Here is a 16,843-nt window from a genome sequence, read left to right as displayed (position 1 = left end):
CAAAGTACGCAGCTTATATCTGGACAGACTTCTTCCTCCTCCCTCTTTCATTGGTTATCTGGGAAAATTGATGTACTTGAAGGTCAGGAGTAGGTGGGAATACATAGCTCTTTCTTTTACTTCAGATCAACCAATCTTTTAAAATCTTGCTGAGGAGACCTCGGTCTTCACTCCTGAGGAGAGTTGGTTTTCCTAAAGAGTCCACGGGTCCTATTTAGAGCCATCCATTTTGGGGAACGAGGTCTTAAGACCCATGTAATGATTTTGTTAGATGTTGTACTTTTTGAAGAAACTCTTTGCTTCTGAATATTATAGATCAGAGACTTCAGTATGTAGGACATGCACGAGACCACCTGTGGGAAGAAGTTTGTCTTGGTAAGTGAAAAAGAGGGAGTTCTGCGGGTGGAGTTATTTAGTTTTGTTTGTAAGTCTGCTGTTTATTTTTTTAAACACATGTTTAGTTTTACCTCCCCCTCCCATTCTTATATGAATTTTCACGTGTTCCTCAAAGCAGAGTTCTCTAATTTTACATAACGTTACTCCTAACTTCCCTAAAAATATTTTTGACATTTTCTTCCTTTATTGAATGTTAAGCTATTCATGGACTTGGGGTTTGAGAGCAGAAACTTGTACTTTCTCAAATTTTAAAGTTTTCCTTCAGACATAGATGTTTTGTTTTTGTGCTCTGGACTGGCAGAACAAAGGGATGGAGGCAGAACGGAAGATTCTAAGTTTGATCTCTGAACTATAACGGAAATCTTGTCTAAGAAAAAAAACAAAACAAAACAAAATCAACAGTAGCAGCAAAGACTTCCCCTGCTCCCTACTCCGAAACCACCAAAACACTCTGAAACCACCAAAACGGGCTTGGTGCTATGGTGGTTAGGTTTAGGATTGCAATCGCTAAAATGAGACGTGGAGTTGCAGGGCATGAGAGCTACACATTCAATACCAACCTGAACTAATGAGAAACTGTCTTGTTTTAAAAATAAAAAGTAAACCTATCATAATGTCAGACGTTGCGGCAGCATATACACAACACCATTATTCTGAAGTGGGGGGAAGAAAGGTCTAGGGATTTCAAGTTTAGGAATGGCCTAGAATATATAGAGTGATATTGCTATTAAAAATGGCGTGGTAGCTGTTTTGGCACTGGGCTGTCATTCTAGCACAGAGAAATGTGACTAGACAGCGAACAAGAATCGCGAGATTTGAGATTTGAGTCTGAGATGAGATTTAAAAAAAAAAAAAGCTGTAAAACCAGTCCTAAGATGGCAGGCACTGTGATGATGCAAAAGTGTTAACCAACGAGAGTACAAATATCGCGAGATCTAGTATTGCTCTGGGCTTTAGATAGAGACATGCACTCTCATTGGTGGAGACGCAAGAGTACAAATATCGCGAGATCTGATATTGTCTGTGCGTGTGTGTGTGTGCGTGTGTGTCCCCCCCCCCCCGGGCTACAGATAGAGACATGCACTCTGATTGGTGGAGATGCAAGAGTACAAATATCGCGAGATCTGATATTGCTCCTGGACTATATAATGAGACACACGCTCTTTCAAAACTCAGAAAAGCTGCGGCGTGGAGGAGAGCTGGTTCTCTTCTTACTGGCAGTTTTCTGTAACTCCAGCCATTTGCAGTAGACGCCTGAGGAGACAAGAATTGTGAGTTTCAGCTTCTCTTGAACTGTATAGAGAGATTGTGTCTCAGAAATAATTAAAAGTGAAAGCAGGCGTAGTGATAAGACAGGGTATCTGTGTGGTAGGGGTAGGGCTGTAATGGCGGCACTCCGAGGAAGGTTCTAGGCTCACAGAGAAATTCAGTTTGGTTTGGGTTTTTTTTTGTCTTTTCTAAAATCTAAACCTGGCAGAGCCTGGCACAGTGGCATGACTGGCCATAGTTTATTCGATGTCAAACTCATGTAACTCCCAATATTCAGAACTAGAGATGGGGTGGCATGAAGTTCACAAGTCTAAGCCCTTCCTAGATTATAGGGTCTTAGCTCAAAAAAAAAAAAAAAAAAACAGGCAAAGAGGAAAGGACCGAGGCAGGGAGAAAGGAGAGATGAAGGGAGGAGGTTGAGGTGGAGAAAGGAAAGACAGACTAGATGTAGAAAATCTGGCATTGTGCTGGGTATTGTGGAGGAGCATTGGTTCGCAGAAGCGCTTGTACTGTTAGAACCTGGAGGGGGAGGGCGTGGGAAGAGAAAGGGAGGAAAAGAGTTAAAAGCCGGTTGGCTCAGGCCTAGGATGAGAGGAAGGCTGAGCCTAACCTGCGAATGTACCGGCCTCTCCCTTGAAAACTCGAGACGGGAGTACACAAATATCGCGAGATTTAACCCTGTGAACCCTGCCCCGCCCACTGGGGTTGAGAGACGCTGCGCTCCCTAGAGTGCTACTTGTCTCTAACTCCACGTGGTTTTTTGGCTTTTTCTGTTTGTTTGGGGGTGGGGGGGTTAGGGTTTTTTGCTTTTGTTGTTGTTGTTGTTTGGTTTTTGAGACAGGACTTTTCTGTGCCCCTGGTTGTTCTGGAACTCGATTCGTAGAAAAATCAGATATGGGTCTTGAATTCAGAGAACTACCTTCCTCTGCCTCCCAAGTGTTAGGATTATAGGTATGTACCACCATGACCTACAGAGAGATTGTTTTAATAAATATTCAGAAGAAAACCTAGCACTGTGAGATGGCCAGTAATGTACTGGCTCAGTCCAACAGTCTCTGCACTAGGAGGTGTAGACTGGGAATAAAAATTGTGAATTTGGGATGATGATGTAAATCAGGCAGAGTGGTTTGATGAGCACTGTGCTTGTGCAAGATTTTAATCCTAGCTCTGGGAAACGGAGATGGGAAGGGAGCATGAGCATGGCAACTTTAAGTCAAGTCAGTTATTTATGAGATGATACCTCAGATTTTAAAAATGAAATTGGTATGATAGCTAAGTGGACATTGTGAAGCCATAGGAGTGTTAACCAAGGACTCATTGGTGGAGACAAAATGTTACCAATGTGTTGAGATTGAGCCTCACACTGGGCTGTAGGGACTGTCTAAACAAGTGGTAGGAGGAGTGGGAGGATAGGGAGGAACCTGAGCTCTGTGCCTAGTGAGAGGGTGGACAGCTTGTTCTTCTTGGTGCTTTCCTGAGAAACTGAAAAAGATAAAAATGGGAGTGGGGAGTTTAATCAGAAAGCTGGCTTGCTTGTCTGCTGGTGAATGGTATAACAGGCCTCTGAGCCTTGGCTGTATAATGACTTTGTCTCAGATAACACTGTAGAAAGTTAATTTCCAGGACAAGTCATAGCATTATATTGCACAAATAATAAATATTGCAAAACTCATTGAGAAATGTTTTATATCTTTGTATTTGCCAGATTTCTTGTTTTTAAAGAGAGGACCAAATAAAATTTCTGATATCCTATGCCAAGTACATGGTAGGTATCTATTTTTGTTGAATATATCATTGCCCAATTATGGAAGCATTGTAGTTATTAATCTTTGAAAAATAGAATACATTTTAATTTTATTAACCATTTCTTATTTACTTGCTGACCAGAGAAGTTTCACATAAAAGTATCTCCCTTTCAAATTTTTATTTTTATAATTTAATGTTTTGCAATGGAAGATAGAAAAAACTCTTCTATTTCAGTTGAGAGTTTAATATATTAGTAATGTTACACTGCCGATTATATTGCTAGTAATTCTTACTTTTTTTCTACATAGTTGTCTTCTACTATAAAGTTCAATTCCCCATATCCACATAAAAATAGGAGTAATAAAGTCCTAAATTTACCAAGTTTCTGTTTTTTTTTTCTCATTATCTTCTGTAATTTTACTTCATAAAAGTTATTTGGTAATAAGCATTCTTGTATGTTTGTTTACATGTGTGCAGATACAGGTTCACTTTCATGTATGTAGCTGTATATACATAGGCCAGAAGTCAACGTCAGGTATGCTTCCTTTAGAGCTTTTTCTTTTGTTTTTTTGTGACCTTTCCCTGAGACCTGGGCCTCACATAGTAAGCTAGGCTATCTAGCACTCAAGAAATAGATTCAGGGATTCTCTTGTCTATCTCCCCAGGGCTGGGATAAGTTTTTAGTACCATTCTAATTTTTTAAATGTGGGTTTCTGGAATTGACCTTTCCCCACTGAATCATCTACCCAGTATCCTAATAAAATTTCATGAATATTATAGAATCATTCTGCATTTGGCTATTTCACACTAAATGTGTTCTTTTGTCTTTTGTGTCTTGGAGCTTGGATTTCTGTATGCTGATCTGAGGATATTGTGCTGTCTTCCGTTTCCAATTTTTAATTTTCACTATCCTAAATTTTTTTTTGCCTTGTACAACATCTCTCCTTCCTTTGTACTTGTATAATTTTTGGATTATGTAGAATAAAATTACATGTGTGATGTTTTTCATATTAAAGATAGTTAAGTTTTGCTCTGTGAATGAAGTTTTAAAAGGATTTTGCATTAAGATCAGCACCCATTTAATTTATATGAAGTCTGTTTTCAATGTTTAGTCTTTTATTGCTTTATTTCCTTTATATATTTGTAAATTATGTAGTCTCCATACAAACATACACATGCATGAATGAGCATACATGTTAGAAAAGTTTGCTTTTTAAATTTTAGTTCTTATCTTTGTATTTGTGCCATTGTAAATAATAGTTTTAGTTTTCATAAATATTAATTCTCTCATTGCTATTACCAAATATCTGAGAAAAAACAATTAAGTGGAGATTTAGAAAATGTTCAGAAAAAAATGTGGCAGAGAAGGTGTGGGAGCAGGAACATTGGTGACCTGGATAGTCACATTACATCTTCAATCAGGAAGGAGAGAAGTAATACTATTTAGTTCACTTTCTATCCTATTTTATTTATTTTGGTGTTTTTTGATCTTAATTTTAGTTTGGGCGTCTAAGCATGTAGTACATGTGTATATGAGGGAGTGAATTTAGTGTGTGGGTGCATACAGGCATAGGACAGTGGAAGTAACTTTGTTCATCACTCTTAACCTTATTTTTTCCTTTCTCATAGGGTTGAACTATAAGCCCACTTTTGAAGATAGGCTGGCTGGTCAGCAAGTCCCTGGTATTTATTTGTCTCCGTCTCAAATAGACTGGTATGTACTCTCACTTCTAATATTTTATGTGAGTGGTATGTATTTGAATTTGTATTCTCATGCTAGAATATCAAGTGCTTGTACCAACTGAACTATCTTCCTGGCCCTGTGCTTTCTCCTCCTTTTTAATTTTTATTTTGGGATCTCAAGGCCTGGAAATGGGGCCATATATATTAGGATAGATCTTCTGTCCTCATTTTCTCTAGAAATGCCATTATGGACATGCTTAGAGGTAAGTGTCCTAGGTATTTCCAAATCCAATGAAACTCAACAATGGAGATGTATAACCACATTTCATTTACCTATTTGTGTCATTTATTTATGATTTTTCTTTTTCAGAAATGTAAAACTGTATCTCTGTATAATAACTTTTGAATGTAGGTGCACGTATAAACAAGAAGAAGGTGTCAGGAACCCTAGAGATTGAGATACAGGCAGTTGTGAGCAACCTGACCTGGGAACCAAACTCTGATATACTCTAAAAGCACTGACCCATCTTTCCAAATTATATTTGAAGGTATTATTTTGTAAAACTTTGAACTGTTAACTATTTTCTTCTTAATTATGGGTTTTATTAATTTTGTTTTGTCAACATTTATTAATATACATGAGTAATTTTCTTTTTTCTTCAATGTGCCTTTCTTTTTATATTTTTATTAGATTTTTTTAATTTACATTTTAAATGTTACCCCCTTTCGCAGTTTCCCATCCATAAACCCTATCCCATACTCCCTCCCCATCTATGAGGGTGTTCCCCCTCCCCATCCATCCACCCCATCCAGACTCACCGCTCTGATATTCACCTACACTAAGAGTGTCCATCCTTGGCAGGAACAAGGGATTGTCCTCCCATTGGTGCCCAGTAAGGCCATCCCCTGCTACATATGCAGCTGGAGCCATGAGTCTATCCATGTGTACTCTCTAGATGGGGGTTTAGTCCCTGGGAGCTCTGGTTGTTGTTCTTATGGGGTCGAAAAGCCCTTCAGCTCCTTCAATCCTTTCTCTAACTCCTTCAATGGGGATCCTGTTCTCAGTTCAATGGTTTGCTGTTAGCATTGGCCTCTTATTTGTCAAGCTCTGGCAGAGCCTCTCAGGAGACAGCTGTATCAGGCCTCTAATCAGCATGGAATTGAGACTATTGATGTTAAGAAATATTAAGGACTAGTGATTGTTAACACTTATTTTTGTTGTGAGAGGTGTAATTATGTTTGTATGGCTCTCTTCTGGGTTTTTTTGTTTGGTTTTGTTTTTGCTTTTTGTTTTGTTTTATTGTTTTGTTTGCAAAAGAGTGTTATTGCTTTTTCTATGGTGTAGTTTACCTTCTTGTGTTGGAATTTTCCATCTATTATTCTTTGTAGAGCTAGATTTCTGGGATGATATTGTGTAAATTAGGTTTTGTCATGGAATATTGGTTTTTCCATCTATGTTAATTGAGAGCTTTGCTGGATATAATAGCCTGGGCTGGCATTTGTGTTCTCTTAGGGTCTGCATGACATCTGTCCAGGATCTTCTGGCTTTTGTAGACTCTGGTGAGAAGTCTGGTGTGATTCTGATAGGTCTGCCTTTATATGTTACTTGACATTTTTCCCTTACTGCTTTTAAAATTCTTTGTTTCGTGCATTTAGTGTTTTGACTATTATGTGAGAGGAGGAATTTATTTTCTGGCCCAATCTATTTGGAGTTCTGTAGTCTTCTTTTATGTTTATGAGCATCTCTTTCTTTAGGTTAGGGATGTTTTCTTCTATAATTTTGTTGAAGATATTTACTGGTCCTTTAAGTTGAGAATCTTCACTCTCTTCCATACCTATTATCCTTAGGTTTGGTCTTCTCATTTTGTCCTGGATTTCCTGAATGTTTTGGGTTAGGAGCTTTTTGTGTATTACATTTTCTTTATCAGTGGTTTTAAAGGTATCTTCTTTCTGCCTCTGAGATTCTCTCTTCTATCTCTTGTATTCTGTTGGTGATGCTTGCATCTATGACTCCTAATCTCTTCCATGGGTTTTCTATCTCCAAGGCTTTCTCCCTTTGTAGTTTCTTTATTATTTCTATTTCCATTTTTTAAGTCCTGGATGGTTTTGTTCAATTCCTTTACCTGTTTGGCTGTGTTTTCCTGTAATTCTTTAAGGGATTTTTGTGTTTTCTCTTTAAGGGATTCTACTTGTTGAAACCTGTGTTGTCCTTTATCTCTTTAAGGGAGTTATTTATGTCCTTCTTAACGTCCTCTGTCATCATCATGAGATGTGATTTTAAATCCAAATCTTGCTTTGCTGGTGTGTTTGGATAGCCCATATTTGCTTTGGTGGGAGAACTGGGCTCTGATGATGCCAAGTTAGCCTTAGTTTCTGTTGCTTATGTTCCTGCGCTTGCATCTGGTTGTCTCTGGTGTTAGCTGGTCTTGCTGTTTCTGACAGTGGCTTGGTCCTCCTGTAGGCCTGTTTTCTCCCAGACAGAACTGGGTAGAGGGAGCTGTGGGGCCAAGCCAGCTCAGGGCATGGGCAGAAACTCTCCCAGACTGCTCCTGGCTTCCTATGTCCTGAGGGCTCCAGGTGTGTCCCTTGGAGCAGAAGTGGTGGTCTTACCTCTGATCTCAGGTGTGTCAGTGCTTCTGGCAACTGGCCTTCACCTCTGGGCACAGTAAAAAACTGGAAGGATCCTCTCTCCAACTGCTTCTAGGTTCCTGTGTCCAGAGGGTTTTAGGCTGGTTCCTCTTGTGCCAAGAATGAGCAGAAGTGTTCTCCCCTAAGTTCTCAGGACTGTTCAGATTTCTGAGAGTCCAGGTCTCTCCCCCACAGGATTTGGGTACAGAGACATGAGTTATTTTTATGTAAGCATTTTCTAGTATAATTCAGAAAGCTTACTAAAAGGGAATAGATCCCAAGTTGATCCAGTCACTGGATGTCCTTGTCAGAAGATTTGACTGTGGATTGGTGACCCCATCCCTCCACTGGGGGCCCTGTATATCAACTGGAGGTGGACTCTTGAGGTTCCATCTCCTAACTGTTGGGAATTTCAGCTAAAGTCGTCCCCTTTGAATCCTGGGAGACTTTCACATCCTGGTTCTCTCTTTCCTTCTTTCTCTTCTGTTAGATTTAGTATATCTAGTTTTTGTTGAGGTCTTTGATCCACTTAGACCTGAGGTTTGTGCAAGGTGATAAATATGGATCAATTTTGATTTTTTTACATGCAAGCTTTGTCCAGTTAGACCAGGACCATTTATTGAAGATGCTTTCTTTTTACCACTGCATGTTTTTGTCTTTTTTGTCGAAGATCAAGTATATGTAAGTGTGTGGGTTTATTTCTGGATCTTCAGTTCAATTCCATTGACTTACCTGTCTGTGTGTGTACTAAGAACCGTGCAGTTTTTATTACTATTTCTCTGTAGTACAGTTTTAGGTCCGAGATGGTGTTTTTCCCCAGAGGTGCTTTTATTGTTAAGAATTGTTTTTGTTGCCTTTTCATTTTTTGTTACATATGAAAATGAGAATTCCTTTTTCCATGTGCTTGGAATTTTGATAGGGATTGAATTGAATCTGTAGATCACTCTTGGTAAGGTGGCCATTTTTACTATGTTACTACCAATCTGTGAGCATGGGAGAGCTTTCCATCTTCCGAGTTCTTCTAGGATTTCTTTCCTCGGGGACTTGAAGTTCTTGTCATATAGACCTTCCATTTGCCTAGTTAGAGTTACACAAAGTTTTTATATTATTTATGACTCTAATAAATCATGTTGTTTCCCTAATTTCGTCTCAGCCCATTTATCTGTATAAAGGATTATTATTGACTTCTTTGAATTAGTTTTATATCCATTCTCTTTGCTGAAGTTTATTAGTTGTAGACATTCTCTGGTAGAAATTTGGGGGTTGCTTATGTATGATGTCAAGTTATCTCCAGATAGTAATAGCTTGAATTCTTTCTTTCAAGCTTATATTCCCTTAATCTCCTTTTGTTGTCTCATTGCTGTAACTAGGACTTCAAGTATTATATTGAATAGATACGGAGAGAGTGGGCAGTCTTGTCTTGTGTCTTGTGTGGTGTTGCTTCAAGGTTCTATCCATTTAATTTGATGTTGGCTGTTGCTTTGCTTTTGCTTTTATTATGTTCAGGTATGTTCCATGAATTCCTGATTTCTGCAAGACTTTTAACATTAAAGTGTATTGTACTTTGTCAAAGGCTTTTTCAGCATCTGATGAAAGGATCATGTGATTTTTGTTTTGACTTTGTTTATATAGTGGATTACATTGATGCATTTTTGTATATTGAACCATCCCTGCATCCTTGGTATGAAGCTACTTGATCCTGGTGTATGATGGTTTTGATGTTCTGTTTATGAATATTTTGTTGAGTATGTTTTCCATCTACATTCATAAGCAAAATTGTTTTGAATTTTCTTTGTTGCGTCTTTGTGTGATTTAGATATCAGTGTAATTGTGGCTTCATAAAATGGATTAGGTAGTGTTTCTTCTGTTTCTACTTTGTGTAATAGTTTGAGGAATATTGGTATTAGCTCTTTTTTCTAGGTCTTATAGAATTCTGTACTAAAACCATCTGGCCTTGGGCTTTTTTTTTCTTTGGGAGGTGTTTAATAACTGCTTCTATTTCTTTAGGAGTTATGGGGCCGTTTAGATAGTTTTTTGATCTTGATTTAACTTTGGTACCTTGTATTTGTCTAGAAAATTGTCCATTTCCTCCAGATTTTCCAGTTTTGTTGAATATAGGCTTTTGTAGTAGGATCTGATGATTCTTTTAATTTCTTCAGATTCTGTTATGTCTCCCTTTTCATTTCTGACTTTGTTAATTTGGATACATTCTCTGCCCTCTGGTTAGTCTGGCTAAGTGCTTATCTATCTTGTTGATTTTCTCAAAGAACCAGCTCTTGCTTATGTTGATTCTTTTTGTATTGTTTTCCTTTCCTCTAATTAGTTGATTTTAACCCTGAGTTTGACTCTTTTCTGCCTTCTGCTCTTGGGTGTGTTTGCTTTCTTCTGTAGTTTACAGATATGTGGTTAATTTGCTAGTATATGATATCTCCAATTTCTTTATTAAAGCATTTAGTGCTATGGATTTTACTCTTAGAACTGCTTTTGTTGTGTCCTTTATGATTGGGTATGCTGTGCCTTCATTTTCACTAAATTCTAGAAAGATTTTAATTTCTTTCCCTGACCAACTTATAGTTGATTGGAGAGTTGTTCAGGTTCCATAAGTATGTGAGTTCTCTTTTCTTTTTGTTAGGAAATGCAGCCTAAGTTCATTGTGATTAGATCCACTGCATGGGATTATTTGAATTTTTTATCTGTTGAGGTTTGTTTTGTGTCCGATTGCATGGTCAATTTTGGAAAAGGTTCCATGAAGTGCTAAGAACAAGGTATATTATTTTGAGGGGAATGGGGATGTTCTGTGTAGATATATTAAATCCATTTAGTTCATACCTTCAGTTAGTTTCACTGCATGTGTCTGTTTAATTTCTTTTTCATTGTCTACTTATGAGAGTAGGGTGTTGAAGTCCCCCGGTATTATTTATTGTGTGATGTAAGGCAGTAAAGAATCGCTTAGCATTCACTGTTCACAATGATGAAACTGTAAATCAGAAAAGTTACATTTTCCGGGGTACACATTAATTCCGTCTTTGGAGACCACTCTGAGGTTCAGTGTTTGTGAATCTTCTGTGCCAGCACAACCCCTTGTTGTTAGTTGAAGAAAAACTTTTATTTAACTTCATTCTTCCTAGAGCCTGTTTCTTCTTTTCAAGTTATTTTAATTTCATGAATACTACAAACAAGTATTCTCCCTGTAAAAGTATCTATTTGTTTCATTTCTGTACCTCTAGAGAACACTGTTTAATGTTTAATCTATCAATGTTTCATGTCGTGAGAAACCTAAAGGATGTTAATAAAATAGCACTAAAATTATAGAATTTAAGTTTGCTTTCACATACATGGTATTATATGTGACAATCTATTCAGGAAATTTTTTACTTGTGTATTTGAAGTACATTTATATTATCCCTTAATATTTCTTTCATTGATGATATATTTATATATTTGATTTATACATGTACTAGAATTTCTTGATGGTTAGAACTGAATTCCCCATATTTGTACTATGTATTACATAGCTTGCATACTGACTTACCAGTGTTTCTGCTTAGATAGAAGCCAAGGAACTATACAGCTATTAATGGAAAAGGTATCCCAGTGGAAGTGCATGCAGAGACATTGGGACCCAGGAAGCACACAGCTCTGAGGTGGGACAGTGTCCTAAGGGAAGGGCATCGTGAGATGAGACATGGTAACCCAGGAAACATATAGTTCTGAGAGGAGGCATCCTCAGCATCTCCTAGGGGGAGAGTATCCCTAGCTAAGCTGAAGAGCTCCTGTTCAACAGCTCCTGCAGTGGCAATTTACAAAGGCTGTAGGCTGAGGCAGGAAAGGTGCACAGCTGAGTGAGAGGCAGCAATTTTTGAAGCAGAAAAGGAGATACACTACCATGAACTGCCCCTATGATGATTACAGGCTAAGGAGATCTTGGGCCACCATTTTGAGATCTCCTGTGCGAACATTTTACTACCATAGGCTGGGGCAGGAAGGAGGGGATGACTGCAGTTTTGATGGATTTTTGAGGCTCAGGAACTACATTACCTCCTTCAAGGTATATACGAAGATAGCTGCTATAAACAAATACCTTGCGTATATCCTGGCACAATTATATAGGAGTGTGAATAGAAGTTCTTACATCATCTTGTTATCAGTTCTGCTTCACTTCCTTAAGAACATTTTAATAAGCAAATACATAAATCCTTTTATAGCACCAAAGAAACCAAAAACTGGTTGCTCACTCACCTTGTTTTCTGTAATCTCTATCCTCTTAGTTTTGTTCCATCTTTTTCTTATATTTTCTTTTTTCTCATTTAATTAATTGTTAATTCTGATAACCAATTGTGTGTAGTACATTTTCTTGGGCTGGGAGTTGCTGAAAAGTATAGTTCTTCTTTAACTCATATATTCGTGTACTTGACAGATACCTTCAGAGAGAAGTTAGTTATTTATTATCAAAGTGCATATGGTCCTACTTTTGTCTTTACGTAAGTTTTAATACAGAATAGAATGACTCTAACCATGTATCCCAAGTTGTCCATACTTCTATTTTGTTCATTTTAATTCCATTTATTGTCATGATTACAGTGCTATGAGTATTAATAATGTTATTTCAAGATGATGAATCCAAGAAAAAATTCTCTTCTCATATATCCTGTTTATAGAAGTTTTTTTCTGGCTGAGTAACAAAGAAATTAATAAGCAGAATTACAGAATTGGACTTTCCATTCTGATTGTTAAAGAATTTCATAAATCTGTGTTCTTTAATGACCTAGCACAGGACAAGCAAGCAGCCCACAAGACAAATCCTCCCACATTGTCTGGTTTTGTAAATAATATTTTGTTGAAAGAACAAAGTCCGTTTGTTTTTGGCATTATCTTTTCACTGCTTTGTTGCTACAACAACAAAGATTTCTTTGTAGATTTCAGAAGTCTAAAACACTTGTTTTCTTCCTTTTAGGAAATAGTTTGCGAATCCCCTTCTATAGAAAAAATAAGTCAATAACCTAGCAACTTTTCTAGGAACACATGGTTCACTAAACTCCCTTTGGTCTAGCCTAATGGATCCAGATAGATACATGTTTTCATCAAGCTACTTTTCCTATATTTCTTTCATTTCTTGCTTCTAATCCACTATCGCTATCCCAGAAATTTCTTATGGAAATGCTATTAAGGAGATTTTCTTTTTATTCAGTATTGTATTTTCTGGCTTTCATTAATTCCTATTATCATATATCTATCAAAACTGATTTCCTCTTTTCCTAGCAGGGTTCCTGAGGGTAAGTTATAGTGAGGTTATCCTCTTTTTATGAGTTTGACTAAATTATATCTTCTCTCAGAATGATCTTATTCTCTAAATAATGTATTTTTAAATATTATCCTCCCCTTCTTTTCTCCATTCCCCATCCCCTACCCCTTCTCCAGCTCTCAGGTATTCTCTTGCATTCTTGCTCTTTCTTTGGTGGTATTGAAGATTGAATCCAGAGATTTGTGAACAATAGGCAGATGATCTACCAATGAACTATATCTCCAATTCCTTTTATTACTTTCTATAAAATTTGAGACAAAATTCTAAATAAGTTGCTCAGGCTGGCCCTGAACACACCCTGTACCTCAGGCTAGGCTAGAATGTGGGAACTAATTGTTTAGATTCCTGAGTAGCTGGGATTATAGGCTATAGCCTCCTTGGTTGAATTACCTATTAGCCAAGACTCTGTAAGATCTTTCTTTTTAGCAATTTACCCTATAAAAGTCTTATTCTGAGGACCATTCTTTTTTTTTAATGGATTTTTTATTGGATATTTTATTTATTTACATTTCAAATGTTATCCCTTCCCCCCCCTTCTCCCATCCCCCCTCCCTTGCTTCTTTGATGGTGCTCTCCCACCCACTCACTTCCACCTCACTGCCCTGGCATTCCCCTACACTGGGGCATGGAGCATTCACAGGACCAAGGACCTCTGCTCTCATTGATGCCAGATAAGGGCATCCTCTGCTACATATGCTGCTGGAGCCATGGAAACCCTTTCAGCTCCTTCATTTTGTCTTTTCTCTAACTCCTGAGGATGGCAATCAGTGGTGTTTTGTTGGTATTTCATTCTTCTGTTATTATTTAAGTATTTTAACCTGATACAAATGTAGTTATCAATGTCGAGAGCAAATAGAAGAAAACAGTCTTAATTTTATTTGGAGATAATTTTAGTTACAACAGATAGGTAGTTTCTTTTTCTAGAAATTAGAGCACATTGTAAGAAAGAAGCTTTTTTGTCAATCTAGCATCTTCCTCCTGAAATTATGAAAAAAATCATTTTCCAGTCCATATTTAAGAATTGCTAAGAAGAAAAATGTCACTTTAATGAGCATACTGAATGAATCATGAGCTTAACATTTTAAGAATTAAATGTATAGTGAAGAACATTAATCCAATCAAACATTTTTAAAGAAATCATAGTTTCCTAGGTCTAAATATAAACAGAATATCTTGAAAAACAAGTTGGAACATAAATGTGCTGTCAGTAAGATTCTGTTTTCTCCTCACTTACACAGTCCTGTTTCTTAAGACCAAGCTGAATATTTCACTATAGCAACATGAAATAAATTATCCTGAATAAGCCTGAGATAGAAAACTTCTAGTATATATGTGACATAGTAAGTAAAGATATCACTATATGTGTCAAAGAGAAAATATATTTTGTTGATTTTTTTTTTTTGCTACAGTCTTGTTTCTATGAAAAAATTCTCTTGGCTCAGAACTACTCCTGCCTTTCCTTCTCATCTTTTCTCCCATCAATAAGACACCAAATGTTGAGATTTCTTTACTGTACTTGCCATATACTCCACATTACACTTATTATTTATCTTAAAATTAAAGTTGAGACTATTATTTTACATGGAAAGCCTACCTGAAGTGTAATACTTGCTAAGTTCCCATTTCTGGGAGTCAGAAAAACCATGTCTCCTCTCTTCCAGCCATACACTTAAAAGAAAGGCATATTAGAGACTACATGCCTTGCTTTTGGCACTCCTTCATTATTATCTCCCTTTGGTTATTACTCCTTTTCTAGGTTAAGCTCATCAGTTTTTGCCTTGTTCTTTGTGCTTCTCAAACTTGTGTCCTCTATACTCTACAACCTCTTCTCCATTCTTCACTCTGTCTTCCCACCTTCCCCGCACATTGTTTACAAATAATTCTTTTCTGAAAATGCCATTCTATTTTTTACTTTTATCTTGATAGCAATAGCAATAGCTTAGAAAAATCAGCCCTCTTATGTTTGCCTCCTACACTACTTTTACCTGATCACTTACCTTTAAAACTAAAAGTTCTCTGGCACCAAAACTGTGTCTTATTTCTATGCACTCTGTCAGCCAATAGGTGAATCTTAAACATGACTTTTCTTATACTCAAAACCTTTCTAAGAACACCACAATGGATTAGTGTTAATTTGTCAAAGGAAACACAGTGCTGGAAGGCTTTATTGTGACACATGCTGCTTTGTCCGAGTAAAAAGATGTCACTGCCAAAGGCAGAGTACCCATTTGTCAGGACGTTGTTCAGGAGCCAAGAGATCATCTTGTTTCCAAAGGACAGGGTAATTCAGCAGGAGGAAGTAGATAGGAAGTTGGAGAAAAGTTTCACTCAGATTTTATCTATTATTTAATTACATTTGGAAAATACTACCCCTCTTATGCCAACAAATCTGAAACTAAGGCAAGTATCAATCTCTTCTTAAATTCAAGTATGAAGAACACAACACAGGGGGGTGGAATCTGGCCGTTTTAAATGTATGGTTATAGAGCACTATACAAAGAAATAGGTCAATTTACAGAGGTCAAAGGAAATTCACCCTTAAGATTTCAAATTTGGCTGCTTCTAGTTGAATGTGTGGCTTGCTTAAAAACATGATAAAATACCTTTCTGCTTTTTTTATGTCCTCTACTTTTAATGCACCTTTAAATATTGGTCTCCTTGGGTAACCTTTAAGAATAAGGTTATAGATGTGAGCATTCTTCCCTTTAATAAGGCTTCTAGGTACCACCCAGAACAGTAACTTTCAACTATGACTTCAGTATAAAATAATATGGGCAATGTATAATATGCAAATATGACCCATCCCAGAGATTCTAATTTGAAGTGTAGACTGTGAACTATGGTATTTTCTCAAATCTAGCCAGATTAATGTTACACACAGTGAGATAGAATACTATTGTTTTAATGCTGTAATTGACCTTTTTCTATTAGAAATTCAACTTCTACTTTATGAAGGTTACCTGTCCTAAACAAAACCAGTTATGGCCTAAAGTGCCCAGCTGCCAGGTGCTTGTACTTGGTGAAGTCAGCAGTCCAGGTTCTTAGGGTCTGTAGATTACAGACCAAGTAACTGGGGGTTCTGTGGTGTACACATAGAGAGCACTCTGCTGATCCATCTCTAGTCTCATAGTTGTTCCTTAAAAGATGCGAGCTTTTAATTAATTGTTTTATTTTTTTTACATTCCACACATTTGCCCCTTTCCCACTTCCCCTCTAAGAGTTCTTCATCCCATCCCAGATGTAAGTATCTGCACCTGACTTACTCAGCTGCTGGTAGAGCCTCTCAGAAGAAAGCCATGCCAGGCTCCCATCTGCAAGCATATCTTGGCATCAGCAATAGTGGTGGGATGGGCCATTAGTGATCACTGGATGGCCATTCCTTTATTCTCTGTTCCATTTTTGTTTTCTTTAACACAGGAACAATTCTGTATAAAAAATTTTAAATGTAGGTTGGTAACCCCATCACTGCACAAAAGGCCCTGTCTATTTAATGGATCTCAAGGTCTCTTTAGGTTCCATATCTCCACTGTTGGGCATTTTGGCGGAGGTCATTTTCATTGAGTCCTGGGAACTTTAACATATTAGGTTTCTGGAATTTCCTAGAGGTTTCCCCCACATAGCTACATATTTCCATTCATTCTCCTGACCCTCTGGGATTCTGTCCTGTCTCCCCCATAACTAATCCTGTCCTCCTTTTCCATTCCCTGTCCTTTCCCACCTAGGTCCTGTTCTCCCTCTACCTACCAATGTTATTTTGTTCCCACTTCTAAGCGGGATTGAAACTCCTCACTCAGGCCTTCCTTTTCTCTGTGGTTTGTA

At 37.4% G+C, this 16,843-nt stretch overlaps 1 long non-coding RNA gene across 4 annotated transcripts in view; it reads left to right on the top strand.

The window, feature by feature from the left end:
* The first annotated feature begins 1,511 nt into the window (after positions 1-1,511).
* The window catches only part of LOC108349259 (uncharacterized), a 75,470-nt gene continuing 60,138 nt past the window's right edge, over positions 1,512-16,843 (top strand). For all 4 annotated transcript variants that reach the window (XR_010061302.1, XR_010061301.1, XR_005498163.2 and 1 more), the window contains exons 1-3: positions 1,512-1,667; positions 3,371-3,430; positions 5,041-16,843. The exon at positions 5,041-16,843 is cut by the window's right edge. This is a non-coding gene — a long non-coding RNA (uncharacterized LOC108349259). The remainder of the gene's footprint in view (positions 1,668-3,370; positions 3,431-5,040) is intronic.

This window comes from Rattus norvegicus, chromosome X (genome assembly GCF_036323735.1).
Source record: "Rattus norvegicus strain BN/NHsdMcwi chromosome X, GRCr8, whole genome shotgun sequence".
Taxonomy (NCBI): Eukaryota; Metazoa; Chordata; class Mammalia; order Rodentia; family Muridae; genus Rattus; species Rattus norvegicus.
The sequence above is the reverse complement of the archived record's forward strand: the minus strand, read 5'-3'. Positions and strand labels throughout refer to the sequence as shown.